Source organism: Tursiops truncatus, chromosome 2 (assembly GCF_011762595.2).
Source record: "Tursiops truncatus isolate mTurTru1 chromosome 2, mTurTru1.mat.Y, whole genome shotgun sequence".
In the NCBI taxonomy this organism is placed as follows: domain Eukaryota; kingdom Metazoa; phylum Chordata; class Mammalia; order Artiodactyla; family Delphinidae; genus Tursiops; species Tursiops truncatus.
This window is the reverse complement of record NC_047035.1, coordinates 36,568,297-36,579,669: the sequence shown is the minus strand read 5'-3', so window position 1 is coordinate 36,579,669 and position 11,373 is coordinate 36,568,297. Positions and strand designations below refer to the sequence as shown.

General features: G+C 47.0%; 1 long non-coding RNA gene across 1 annotated transcript in view; it reads right to left on the bottom strand.

Moving 5' to 3' along the window:
• Positions 1–1,226: 1,226 nt before the first annotated feature.
• Positions 1,227–11,373, bottom strand: part of LOC141277962 (uncharacterized) — a 29,392-nt gene continuing 19,245 nt past the window's right edge. Inside the window, exons 2-4 of the long non-coding RNA XR_012329945.1 lie at positions 7,384–10,122; positions 2,983–3,071; positions 1,227–2,156 (exon numbers count right to left, since the gene is read on the bottom strand). This is a non-coding gene — a long non-coding RNA (uncharacterized lncRNA). The remainder of the gene's footprint in view (positions 2,157–2,982; positions 3,072–7,383; positions 10,123–11,373) is intronic.

Below are 11,373 nucleotides of genomic sequence, written 5' to 3'. Positions count from 1 at the left end.
GACTCCTTCCCCCTCAGAGCTCAGATACTCCTTCTCCTATCTTTTCCTCCTCACCACCTGCTTCAGAAGAGGATGTGGCCCTGGTGCTTGCCAAGCTCCACATTACAGATCCTCACTCCCTGGCCTCCTCTGGTACCTTGACCCGTCAATGGTGCTGCTGTCTCTTATTCCAGGTTATTCTTGCCTCCCACTGTATGCTCCAGAAGTATCAGATGGCTCGAAGTTCCCCCCAAACATGTATTTTCGGCCTTTCTTTGATAGTCTTAATACACAAGATTCCTCTTTTCCCTCCTCCCAGTTTTTAATCCTCCCCTGCACAGCAAACACATATATATCTGCCTGGGGATCTTCTGGGACCCAGAGCAGATAAAACAAAACTCCAGAAAATCTTTCTCAGTCCTTCGCTCTCTTAGATTTAATCACTGCTCTCTGCAAGTTCAGACTCTTCACATACTTGGCCTAGTAAATACCACACTATGTCCTAGTGAATAGTGTGTGTCTAACACGTTTCCTGCATTTCATTCATGAACCGACTCATACACATGTGCCAGGCCCCGTGCTACGTGTTGTGGTTGAGTCAGATGTGGTCCTTGCTTTGTCTGGCTGGGTAGACAGTGATTAAACATGAAAACAAGTGCCTGATTATACATCGTGAGAAGCGTCATGGAGGAAACATAGGGTGCTATGAGGAGCGTTATCTGTGAGACATTCAGAACTGTTGCCTCGATTGGTGCTGAGTTGAAAGAGATGGCCCGGTCAAACCCTTTCCTTTCCAGTGAGGAACTGAGGCACAGAGATGTGACGTGGCTTGCCCAAAGTCACCCAGCCCCTAGCAGTCCGTATAGCCACATGCAGCCCGTTAATTAGTTCCATTTGGGCCACTCCAGGTCTGATGGTCTTTATGTTACCCTGTTTACATTATTGTCCATGAATATTCTTATCGATAGTCATCATGTGCCTCTGTGAGAACGTTATATTCGTGTATTAATAACTCGCTAACCTAAATTTGATCCCAGCTAATCAGACATATTGATTAATTGGTGAAAGGTGCCCAAACAGTGACAGTGATAATTTCCAAAGGCTTCAAAGTGTGTACCAAGCTATCATATATTCCCGCAACCTTTTCTTCCTTCCACATTGCCCTAATCCTCCTCTAAGCAGATGTGGGTATATTTTGTTTTTGTTTTTGTTTTTTTTTTAAAAAACTTAACAGATTTATTGGGGGTATAATCAATATACAATAAACTGTATTGTATACATATTTAGAGTGTACAATTTGATACATTTTGACATAGGTAGACATTGATGAGACAGTCAAAGCAATAAAGATAATGAACATATCCACCATCAGCAAAAATTTCCTCATGCCCCTTTTGTATTTCTTCCTTCCTGCAATGCCTGCATCCTCTTTTTTTTTTTTTTTTTACCCTTCCCCCTCCCCATAGCCTCAAGTCCATTCTCTAGTAAGTCTGTGTCTTTATTCCTGTTTCACCCCTAGGTTTTTCATGACATTTTTTTTTTCTTAAATTCCATATATATGTGTTAGCGTACGGTATTTGTCTCTCTCTTTCTGACTTACTTCACTCTGTATGACAGACTCTAGGTCTATCCACCTCATTACAAATAGCTCAATTTCGTCTCTTTTATTGGCTGAGTAATATTCCATTGTATATATGTGAGATGTGGGTATATTTTGTTGTAGTCTTTCCCGGCAATGGTGCTGGAGAGCAGAATGGCCCCAGAAGCTCATTCCACCCATACCTCATTTGGCTGGAGGATGTCGTTCCTGTCAGAAGGCCTTCCTCTGACTCTCGCACGTGATGACAGTTTCACTGGAGTCAGGTGGACATGGACTCCTCAGCGGCTGATATCGAGAAGCCGTTGGATCGAGGCAACCAGAGTGGTTTTGAGCAACCTCAGGTGAGCAGACGGTGAAGTGCAAGGCTGCAGAGAAACGAGGACTTGGCCTGCTTAAAAACAGCTCTCTCACTGTGCCCCTGAGTGCGTTCGCACTGTGCAGGGTGGGGGCAAATGCGCGCGTCTGGGGGCTGGGATTGAATTCTGGCTCCTCTGCGTCGGGTGGGTGACTTGGGCATCTCATTTAGCTTCTGCGGGTCTCAATTTCCTCACGTGTCAAGTGGAAGTACTGAGGGCCGCTGTGGAGGTTAGATGAACTCGTGTGTGTAAAGAGATTAGCAGCCAGCACAGGGTGAGGACCCAGTGGCTAGACCGGCTCCATACAGAGCGCCACTCTGCCCCAGGCACTATCCTGTATTAACATACTTAATCCTCACAAAGCCCCTCAGAACCAGGTACCCATCCCCTCATTTTACTAGATGAGGAAACTGAAGCACAGAGAGGTTAACCCCTGTGTCCAGGACACACAGCTAGTAAGCATCAAAGCTGGGATTTGAACCCAGGCAGACTTGTTCCAGCATCCATGCCCATCAGTGCTACACTAAACGGCCTCTCAATAAAAATGGGCCAGGGTGTGTTCTTACACTGACTGTCCCACCCTTTTGCTTTAACTTGCCAGTTCCTTCTACTGACGTATTCTATGATTACCTTATTATCTGAGCCCCAAATTTGAGATCCGTGTTCAAAGAAAGGATTTTGTGCTGCAGAAGATAAGAGGTTTAGAGGAGAGAGGCCGTTTTGAAGATGTGCTTTGGATACTGCAAAGTTGGGGTTTCTAAAACATTTGTGATAGCTCAAGGGGACAGCAGGATAGAATATTTGAAATCAATATTGTCCTGAAAAAGCCAGCATGGTAGATGAAGATATTCTTTTCTTTGCCCTTTAAGTCCTTTAAAAACTAGACAGTATGAGATTCAGAGCCTGCGTACAGAGCCCGCTCTGAGCATGAGTGACTGGCAGACTATGAGGTGGGATAGGGCGCTGCGGAACTCCCCTCCCTTCCTCTCCCCTCCCCTCGGGAGTCAGGGCCCTCTCTGAGCAGCCCTGTTGGCCCATTCATCCTACCAGGAGTTCTTGGTTCTCCATTGCTCCTCCGTCCTCAAATTCCAAAGCAAACTCCGTTTCCTCATGGTATCCAAGTGGTTCTCAAGTCCCTGGAAACAAACAAACCCAAGATAATTTTTAAAGAATTTTGTGCTTTTATTATTTCTTGTACTCCAAAATTTTCTATAACCCAGGATTCTGACCCTGTTCAAACTTGAGTTTTAGTAGATACATGAAAGGAGGGGCAGGTAGTATGAGACATTCTGGGACAGCTTCAGAGTCGAGGGAGAAGAAACTGGTACCCTTGGTTGCCTCTGGGGAGGAGAGGCATGGCTGGAGGAGAGGGTGATGTAGTCCTTTGTACCTTTTGAATTTTAGCTTATGTGAATGTATTACCTGTTCCAAAAGAAATGGAAAAAAAATTAAGAAACAAAGGTGGTGTTTGAGGCTGCACACCTCTTCCTCTGTGAGCAGGGAAAGTGGTGATAACTACTCTTGTTGGAATGATAATCTTCCTAGGTAGGTTGGGAGGGAGAGGCAGCTGCGGTGGACTGGCACACACGCTGCCACTTTTATGAGCCACATGACATGCTCCCCCCCCAAAAAAATCACTCTTTCTCATCTCTACCAAAGGAAGTACAGCATATAAATTTAAAACACAGACTCAGCTCCACCACTGCCAGCTGTGTGACCTTGGGCCTTTTAGCTCTTTGTGACTCAGTTTCCTCATTTGTAAAATGGGAACTAATAGTGGCGGTTGGGAGGATTATAGGTTAAAGCACTTAGAATAAGGCCCAGTATATAACAAATAGTCCAACACCCATTATTACTACAGGCAGTCCTTGCTTTGCATAGTTCCAATATGCAAACTTAAGTTACCACATTTTAAGGAACATCAGTCCCCCAATAACGTGTCCAATTTCAGTTACCACTGTATATTAAATGTAATTGCATAAAGTACAAACTTCACTGCTAGCTCTTCATTCCACAGATCACTACATAAACAACAGATGCACATCGTGATCAGTGACCAGTCATGTCACTTATTTTAAAGCCTATTGGTTATTAAACCAATCTGTTTATTCAATTCACGCACATCTGTTATTCGGTTCATGCAAAGACAGCAAAGCACTTGGTTGCGTTGCTTCCTTGTCTTCCGGTCATAAACCCACATGCCATTTTACGGAGATAGTTAATCAAAAAAGAGAATTGGCCAACAAAGATGGAAGTGCAGCAAACAAATGAAAAGGGATAACAGTGGAAGTAAAACTGTATGTGACAAAAAAATCTGCAAATGGCAACGTCAAAGCAAAGGTAGGATGGGATCTAAACCTGCACGAAGCTACGGTGCGAATTATATTGAAAAAGTCCAATGAATATAAAAGCAAGCTCAAGTCCCTTCAACCTCTTGTAGTTTATTTTATTATTTTTTTAAACATCTTTATTGGAGTATAATTGCTTTACAATGGTATTAGTTTCTGCTGTATAACAAAGTGAATCAGCTATACATATACATATATCCCCTTATCTCCTCCCTCTTGCGTCTCCCTCCCACCCTCCCTATCCCACACCTCTAGGTGGTCACAAAGCACTGAGCTGATCTCCCTGTGCTATGCAGCTGCTTCCTACTAGCTATCTATTTTACATTTGGTAGCAACATCTTGTAGTTTAAATTGTACTAGGAACAGAAAGCTGCTTATGGTTGAAATGGAGCATTTATTTCTACTTTGGATTCCGTGCAGTGTGGCAGTAACTTTTACTCCACTGTGCAAATAACTTTGCAGGATTTGAGTCTAATGTAAATGAAGTTAGAAAAAAAAAAATAGATGGCCATAGGAATGTTGACACTGCTGCCATTACAGAGACTCTAGATGTGCAGGCAGAGGAACCTAGTGAAGGTGGGCATGTCAGGATAAATGAGGAAAGTGGTGGTGACAAAAAGGATGAAGTCTCAGAAAAAAGTGACATCAAAAAACATTTGAGTAGGGCTTCCCTGGTGGCGCAGTGGTTGAGAGTCTGCCTGCAGATGCGGGGGACGCGGGTTCGTGCCCCGGTCCGGGAGGATCCCACGTGCCGCGGAGGGGCTGGGCCCGTGAGCCATGGCCACTGAGCCTGCACGTCCGGAGCCTGTGCTCCGCAGCGGGAGAAGCCACAGCGGTGAGAGGCCCGCGTACCGCAAAAAAAAACCAAAAAGCACACACACAAAAAAAAACATTTGAGTACTTCCTTGGTGGCACACTGGTTAAGAGTCCGCCTGACAATACAGGGGACACGGGTTTGAGCCCTGGTCCAGGAAGATCCCACATGCCGCGGAGCAACTAAGCCCATGCACCACAACTGCTGAGCCTGCGCTCTGGAGCCCGCAAGCCTCAACTACTGAGGCCTGCGTGGCTAGAGCCCATGCTCTGCAGCAAGAGAAGCCACCGCAATGAGGGGCACACGCACCGCGGTGGGGAGTGGCCCCCGCTCGCTGCAACTGGAGAGAGCCTGCGCGCAGCGACGAAGACCCAATGCAGCCAAAAAATAGAATAAATAAACATTTGACACTAAAGAACCCCTTAGATCTATTTCACGACATTGAATGTTCAATGGGTAAAATGTTGGAAAGATCCAAAGAAGCATGAAAATTCATGAAGGCATGCAAATGATGCTTGCTCTGTATTGTAAATTATGTGAATAGAAAAAGAAGGCAAGCACTGTTCAAACTACTCTTGATAAGTTTTTTACCAAGAAATAGAACAATTAACTCTCAAAATTCCTAATGTTTTAAATAACGGTGTATTATATAGAGTTACTATTTTTTCCCTCTACATTTATAATGGACAGTAAGAGAGTTTTTAACGTTTTGACAAAACATTTAAAGGTCATAGAACAATCATCATTTTTCGCATTGACTATTTAGGTCAGTTTCAATGGTGTCAGCTTGCACAGTCATGTTTAGGGTCCTGCACTGCTGTGCAAAGTGAGATTACCTCTACTTCCTCATGGAAGAGTACAGAACAGCTTTTTTGTTGTCGTTGTTTTAAATTGTGGTAAAATATACATGAGTTACCATTTTAACTGGTTTTAAGTCTGCAGTTTAGTAACATGAAGTGCTGTCACAGTGTTGGACAACCATCATGTCCAGAATGTTTTCACCGTCATACACTGAAGCTCTGTGCCTGTTAAACAGTAACTCCCCATTCCCTTCTCCCCCTTGCCTTGGTAACCACCTTTCTACTTTCTCTCTCTATTGGTTTCGCCTATTCTAGATAAACTTACGTAAGTGGAATCATACAATATTTGTCCTTTTGTGTCTGGTTTATTTCACTTAGCATAATGTCCTCCAGGTTGATCCATGCTGTGGCATGTGTCAGCATTTCACTCCTTTTTTGGCGAAATAGTATTCCATCGTACATACATGCCACATTTTGTTTATCCATGAATTCGCTATTGCGAATAATGCTGCCACAGACATGGGTGTCCTATGAGAGACTTTGAAGAGTAGTTATCTCTGGAAAGTGGGGCTGGGGCTTACTCTTCATCTGAGACCCTTCTGTACTATTTGATTTTTTTTTAAAAAACTATGAGCACAGGATAATTATAATAAATAGGTCAATAACATATGATATTGGAGAATTTGGAAAATCCTACCACGTGGGAGTGGGTTAAATGTGTCCAGCGTGTGTGAGGGCACCAAGCTTGGAGCTGGAGCGTAGAAGGTACGCGATGGCTGCTACTTCCAGTGCAGTCAGAATTTTGTATGCTTCCCTCTGGGCAGAGGGCATGGGAGTGCCCCAGACTGGCAGCAGGGTGGGGCTCAAAAGGTTGCACTAGAATTTGCTTTGGTGACCCATTTGGAGGCAGCTACCTTCCTTTTGTTCCCTTCCCAAGAAACCCAAGGCCTGGGGCTGCTCCAAAGGCACCCAAGCTTCCCATCTGCGCCCCCATCTGGGCTGGTCCTCCTCAACCACCAGCACCAGGTCTCAGGCAGCATGCCATTCTCAAACCCCCTTCTCAGAAAGTCCCTGTTCTGACTCCTGTGACCTCAAGGCCCTACTAGTAATGGTGGTTAGTCATCACAAGTTCATGTGTTCTCGACTGGCGTATAGTTGCACTGTAAATGTAACAAGAATTCTTTTAAGGATGACAGTCCTGTGCAAAACCATTGGCGCTTCTTTTCCAGTCTCCATTGCAGATACTGCTGATTGATTGCAAACATGCTGCTGAGACCAGAAAAGGCCTGAGAATCTTTCTGAAACAAAATCCAATCCCAATAATTTGGAATTGGCACTTGCAATGAAACCTATTTGTCATTTCTGTGACACAAGGAGTGACCTTTTTGGTCTAGATAGCAGGTGTTGGGACAGGGGTTTGGCAGGGAGATTTGGGGGGCGTGGTTTGCAGCACCTCTGAACTCATGCCATGGAGCTAGGATCATACCTGGATAGCTCAAGCACCTGCGATCTTCTCTGATTTGAAGATATAAAGGTGACCTTGAGAAAACTGAGCTTGTAGGGCTGGCCTCAAGGCGGCCACGATGAGTCCATCTCCTGATACCATGGGTTAAGTCCTGAGAGGTGGATTGCATCATGGCATCTCCACACCTTCCGTGTACTCTCAGGGGAGGAACAGGAAGGCTCGTAGCCCAAGTTACGCCATGAGCAGGTCTGGGGAACTGGGCCATGATGTGTCAGTGCTCTCCCCGCTTCTGTTGGTCCTTCCTGTGAATTAATAAGATCCTCAGGCCTTGCAGATCCAATCTTGGAGGAAGGCAGAGAAAATTCATTATAAGAAAAAGAACCAAAAAATAGGGAAATCAAATTGTCTGCTTTTGTCAGTGGAACATGTTTGCAGTGAGTCTGGCTATACACTTCGTAGATCAAGCCGTATCCACTGAACACTGTATAGATGGAGCCATTAGCACCCTAACACTGGCTATTTTGAAATTTGTTCTTCTGGATCTTTGTTGTCCTAGGGCTGGACATGCATCTTCCATAAGGTTTAGCTGTGGAAAACCTTGTTCGTTCAGATGCTTATCTACCACTCGTGACAATAATAATAAAAAGAGTAGTAACGGAGAGTTTACTATGTGCCAGGCACTGTGCTAAGTGCTTTATAAACATTACTTCACTTAATTCTTACAGGAACCCTAAAGGTAGGAACTACTGCCATCACTTTATAGATGAGGAAATGGAGGTTTAGAGAAGTTAAGACATTTATCCAAGGCAACCCCTGGGGGAAGAAGCAGAGCATGGATTTGAATCTATATGACTAACTGTAGATCCCTAACTCTTAACCACCAGGCCACTTGAAAAAATGACTTTCTCCTGTAAAGCTTTTAAGAATAATTCTGTGAACATGACGGTGGCTTATACTGGGAAAATATTCCACTCCACTAAAACTAGGCATTGCCTGCCAGGTCCCCTCCCCTCTCTTCCCCATCCCTCCTCCATCCCTCCCCCACTTCCCTTCCCTTTCTCTGATCATCTCCAGGTTAAACCCCCTTCTCATCCCTCTGCCTTAAACCCTGCCAGCCCATGTGAATGGGAATCGTCACTCTGCTCCACTGTCCAGGCAAACCCCGCAGACGGTGGGCCTCCTGGTCCTTCGCACCAATGGCTTTAGTCCTCCAGGTGCTTCTTCTTTTTTTAAAAAAAATTTATTTATTCACTTATTTTTGGCTGTGTTGGGTCTTCATTGCAGTGTCTGGGCTTCTCGTTGCAGTGGCTTCTCTTGTTGCAGAGCACAGGCTCTAAGCGTGCGGGCGTCAGTAGTTGTGGCTCACGGGCTCCAGAGCGCAGGCTCAGTAGTTGTGACTTGTGGGCTCCAGAGTGCAGGCTCAGTAGTTGTGGCACACGGGCTTAGTCACTTAGATGGTCTGCCACATGTGGGATCTTCCTGGACCGGGGCTCGAACCCGTGTCCCCTGCATTGGCAGGCAGATTCTTAACCACTGCGCCACCAGGGGAGTCTCCTCCAGGTGCTTCTGACAGACCGGAGATGCAAGGGCCCTGCCTCCTGCTCCAGCAGCAGTCTGGTGACATCCACGGTTGCCAGCTACCTGTTGCGTTTGAAGCTCTTGGCCTGAAGGCTCTGGTGGCACTGGAGGCAGGGGGGCAGGAGGGCAGGTGAGGCCCGCTTCCAGCAGCAGATGAGGCAGGCCTGGTGGAAGCTGTGGCCGCACTCTGTGATTACGGGTCTCGGCAGTACTGGAAGCAGATGCAGCAGTGACTTCTTCCTTGGGTGGCGAGTGGATCAGCAGCGGCCATGGCAGGTTCAGTTTCACTTTCCTTGTCTCCACACTCTCTTCATTGTCTCCTCTGAGCTGAAAGCTTGACCGTGGCCTCCCAGACCAGCTACAAGTAATCTGAGCCTTTTTACTTTGGTTCCTTTCACTTTCCCGGTCACAAGCTGCTTCTCTCCGTTCCGCAGCTTTCCTCTCAGCAGGCCTGTGGGGGGGGGGGGGGGCCCTGTATCAGGGGAAGGAGACTGTTTAGGGTGGGGAAACCAGCAAGGGTTTTAGCCCCATGGCTGTTCCCCGGCCCAAGGGGCTCCCCGTTTGTCAGATCAGGATGTTGGGAAAGTGCCTTGCCATAACCGCCGTGCTGGCCCCGAAAGATGTGAACCCACGGGAGATGTGACGGCTGCTTCCCAGAGCGATCCGACGGAGCCCACGGGGCTCCAGCTGCTCCCAGGGCTGGGGGAGGGGCCGGAAGGCTGGCTTCCTGAGAGTTACGAAGGACTCTAAGCAGTTGGCAGGGTGACATTGTCTGAGTCACATCTCAAGAGAATTTGGGAAGAGAAGTGCTTTTCTAAAACGTTTCTACATGGAAAATCAGACTTTGCATTTAATAGGGAATTGGGGACAGGGGATGGTGAGGGGTGTGTGCTTTTTCAGGGCTGGCCTCACTGACAGGTGACATCTGAGCCTTATGGAGAAGGGAGTCAGGGATAAGGGATGAACTGGATGTCCTGGGTTCTGGTGGTGAGGGGTGAAGACGTATTTAAGTTATCTGGGTGGTCTTAGGGCTTGGAGCTCCTGCCTCTGCATTGACTTCTGCCCCTGGAAAGGGAGGCTGCATGCATGCTGGTGGGTGGGGAGGAGCCGGAGACGTCTTGTCCTGCTTTGAAGTAGGTTCTGGAACCCTGGACTTCTGTTCTTGGGTGCTGGGAAGTGAGCCTACAAAGAGGAGATCATAAAAAGGTGATGTGCTTTACCAAGAGCTGGTGATGGCCCAACACCTTTCCCTTTCCCTTTCCCTGCTGACAGGGGACGTCCTGGTTAAGAGGTGGGAAAGGCCTCAGGGTTGGCCACTCAGAAGCACAGCTCAACCAAAGAGAAGAGTCCTGACTGGTAGGTGCTGACTTTGGAAGGGCTGCAAGGGGACTGTGAAAGTTCAGTGAAAAGAGACATTTGCCAACAGGGGTGTGAGAGCAGTGAGACTACCTTTGCTGAGCCTAGCTAGCTTGTCCTACTGTTGCAGCTTTGCTTGAGAGCGAAGTGTTGAGCGGCCTGTTTCAGGAAGGAGCCCCTTATCCCTCATCACCATTCGCTGAGCACCTGCAAAGCGTTCTTTCACAAATGACCTCTGGACACACTCACAGTCCCTTCTTCAAGCTCACAAGGTAGAAACACTCGCCTGAGGCCAAACTTCCCGGGAAGAGGTGGAGCTAGCATTCCAGCCGAGGTCAGGCTGAGTCCCAAGCTCGGGTTTTTACCGTAGATACGAGGTGACCTCTCACAAACAGTAAGAGACCCTGAAGGAATATGACAGGACCTGTCCTCTGGGTGGGGCTAAGCATTCTCTTAGGAGACAGAAGTCACTGAGACCTTTGCTCTGGCAGCAGGAGAGAGGACCAATGCAGGGGGTGTCCTTTGCTCTTTGCACTTACTGTGCGTGTCTGGAGAGAAGCAGTGGCAAGAAGCTGCTGGACTTATCCTAGGCATTTAGGGGAAGAGTGCCTGTCCTGGTTTTCGCACTATCTAGCCTGAAACATCTGGACTGGAAATACTTAGTCACAAGCTCTTCTAGTACATGCAGCCTCACAGAAGTGACATTCGGGACATGGCTCTTTGGACCCATCAATGCACTTAAGTCATGTGAGCATCTCAGGCCCCTCCCAAGTGTTTGGAGACCTGGAGTTACCTCCTACTCCGAGTTGGATTGGAATATTGGAGAAGTCAGGGTGAGTAGGACTCAGGCAGGGGGGCCCAGCCATTATCATTATAGAGGAAGAGAGACCCAGGTCATTTCTGATAGCCAAAGAAACACCTGTTTTAGGGCAGAAGTGAGGGAGAGGATCTTGGTAACGTCGATGAAAAGATGACATTTTGTCAGATACCGAGAGAGAGCCCAGCGGAACAGATTTGCATTGATGTTCTACATGGGTTCCTCTGGTGATTCGTGGGCCAGCCACAGAAGACGGTGAG